Source organism: Centruroides sculpturatus, unplaced genomic scaffold (assembly GCF_000671375.1).
Source record: "Centruroides sculpturatus isolate CEXI.00-Female unplaced genomic scaffold, Cexi_2.0 scaffold214, whole genome shotgun sequence".
NCBI classification, from domain to species: domain Eukaryota; kingdom Metazoa; phylum Arthropoda; class Arachnida; order Scorpiones; family Buthidae; genus Centruroides; species Centruroides sculpturatus.
In genome coordinates this window covers 115,993-119,467 of record NW_019384569.1, presented here as the reverse complement: position 1 = coordinate 119,467, position 3,475 = coordinate 115,993, and positions in this window count along the sequence as shown.

Genomic DNA, 3,475 nt, shown 5'->3' with positions numbered 1-3,475 from the left:
TTTTTAATTTCATTTACATATTACATAGGAAATTTTAAAGAATGTTACAACAACTTACAGTACAAACTATTTCTATTTATCATAGACAAATACAATATGTTTACAATTTGTATATAATATACAAAGTTCATTTAGCAATTACATTGATATAAGACATAATGGAGCAATCAATAATTCTTTTCTAGAAGCATTTTCACATTCTTCCACTTGGCTGAAAGAACTTAGAAATATAACCTCCAGTTTTAGAAGGACGTGAGATTAACTATAAAACATTGGTTGATTTATTTCTCACACAGACTACATCTTGAAAAATCAAATTGACATGTTGCATTTAAAAACTATGAAATTTCTGATATGTGGTATGGTAAATAGTAATGGGTAGTTTCCTGAATCTTTTACACTAACAAGTAAGAATGCAAAACAATAATCTTAAATTTCCTATAAGTTCATATAGTCTGGAGTTTAATTACTAAATTTTTAAGTAAAATGTTGAACTTCATATTTAGTAATGCTCACTCAAACAATTGAAATTTAAGAGAGAGAAATTTATCATTTCTGTTTATCTTTTAGCTAATTTTAATCAACCTAACTAGGAGTGTGACATGAAAATATGATTGATAGTAAAAAGGACATTATGCAGATTGAAGAAATTAGTTTTTCTTCAATCTGCATAACCTTAGACTAAATGGTACTACCCTAATAATTGAATATACATTATAAATAAAACAAAGAAAATAGAGACCAGAATACTTATTCTGAGTTGTATCATTAAGCTAACGAATATGATAAAACCAGTTTCTGTCGGAACCACATGATTGGCATTTAATCAGCTGTGAAAGTGCTATTCTGTGCCGTATGTTTTATTTTTGGTTCCTCTAGCCATGTGTGATAGCTTTTCCTATCAATTATTCTCAAACTATTCTACAAACAGCTTGAGAAGACACTCAGACTTGCAAAGAGTCTGAGTGTTTTCTCATCAAAATAATAATGGAAGAATTCAATGCCAAAGTTAGAAATGGCAGAGTTACTACTGACAGTAGGTGACTATGGACTAGGCGAAAGAAATGAACATGGAGATATGCTTGTTGAATTTGCAGAACACCATGACCTATGTATCACAAACACATGGTTCAAACAACATCCACGAAGACTGTACACATGGAAAAGTCCTCAAGACAGAGAAAACAGAATAGTACGAAATCAAATAGATTTCATCCTGATCAACAAATGATACAGAAACTCAATTCTCAATGTTAAAACAAGGCCTTCAGATGACTGCTACACTGGTCATAATTTACTCCATGCCAGATGTGCCATTCATTAAAGAAAATTACAAAAAAATGTCAAGAAGTTACATTACAACCTTGACAAACTGAAAATATGCGAGATCAGGCAACATTTCAGTGAGGCGGTTACAAAAGAAATTCAAGATAAAGACATACCCTCTATAGAGAAACACTGGGAAAACATAAAAAGTGCAATGAAGATTGCTGCCTGTACCCTATTTAACAAAAAAGGAAAAAGAGCGGAAGAACCCTTGGATCCTAGAGAACATTTTGACACTGATGGGTAAGTGCAGAAAGTTTAAGAACCGAAACCCTGGACAATACAAAAAAACTTCATCAAATGATCAAGTAGGGATGTGCGAAAGCTAAAGAAAAGTGGTTCAAAGAGAAATGTGAAAGAATAGAGGAGCACGAGAAAAAGCACCATACCAGAGAAGTCCATAGAATCATCAAAGAAACCATGAAGGAACTGAAGAAAACAAAGAAGGAAGTAACAAATTTAATAGACCAACAGAACAAAATGAAATGTGGAAAAGAAGAAAGAGTTAAAACTTGGGCAGAATACATCAAAATTTTGTTTGGGGATCATGACAGACATCCCCAGGTTCATTCAAGAGAAGGAGATACTGCCCCTCCTATTATACTAAGAGAATTAGAATGTGCCATGGGCTCCATGAGATGTGGAAAAACTCCTGGTGAAGATGACATCCCAGCTGAGCTCCTAAAATTTTGGACACATTTGCAAAACTATCTATTGCTACTAGATCTTTTTAATAAAATCTACAAAGATGGACAGCTACCACACGACTTCAAAAGATCCATTTTCATTCCAATCCCAAAGAGGCATAATGCCAAGCGATGTGATCAATTCTGAACCATAAGTCTAATGAGCCCTAGCCTAAAACTCTTACTAAAAATTATAGGATATCAAGTAAGAAACAAAACAAAAGCTCAGTTAGGACCATTGCAATTTGGGTTTAGGCCTGGAATGGGCACTGTTTGCTGTGAGAATTTTATCGGAAAGAGCCATAGAAATGCAAAGGAAAATACATTTCTTTCTTCAACTTTGAAAAAGCTTTTGACAAAGTACAACACCCACTTTTAATGGAAACATTAAAGAGAGTCAATCTGGACACAAATGACTATAAACTGATTGGCAACCTGTACTGGCACCAGACTGCCACAGTTAGGCTGGACGACATAGAAACAGCACCATGCCAGATAGAAAAAAGAGTTAGACAGGGATGTGTATTATCACCCATACTTTTTAATGTCTTCTCCGAACAGATAACACTGGAATGTTTCTGCAGGGATTTGGGAATCAAGGTCGGAGGAGTGAATATCAATAACATCTGGTACGCCGACGATTTTGCATGCATTGCCACATCCGCGACGGAGTTCCAACAGATATGAGGGCTATTTTTTAAATAAGGTCCGTTTTATAATAAGAAGAAAAATACTGTAAATTTAATCATTAAAATATATTTTTTCCCATATTCTACATACTTTTATCTACTTTTCTACATAATTTCCATTTTTGTTCAAACATTTGTCATACCACTCAAAAATTTTTTAAATTCCGATTTCAAAGAAATATGCCACCTGCCACTGGAAGACATTAGTCCACGACGCTTGTCTTGTATGGCACGACGGAGTTTTCTAAGGTTACACAATAAGCATCAGAATTGATTGTTGTGCCTCTTGGCATAAAATCCACTAACAAAGTTCCTTTCCTATCCCAAAAGACAGTTACCGTGATCTTTCATGCTGAAATCAAGTAACAGATCATATCTTACAATAGGCGGGTGACTCAATTTTCTTAAACATTATAAACTTCTACAGTTCAGCACGCAGACAGACGATATGGCTGCAAATGGCATCTAAACACATGCAAAGCATGCTGAAAGCAGATGCTCATGCACACTGCTGCAATCGCATGTTATTCTCACTCTCATTCACAAATGGTCCTTATTTAAAAAATAGCCCTCGTATATGTATTATGAATATAGGAAAAATACACACCATTAACAATAAATCAATATTTTCAATCAGATTAGTAGGCCATCATCAGGCTTCAAAAATAAGAAAACATCTGACTTGTTTTTGAAGTTTGACAATGATTTGTCAATCAGATTAATATTGTTTGCAATTAAACATGTTCACTGTAAATAGTGTACATTTTTTCTATA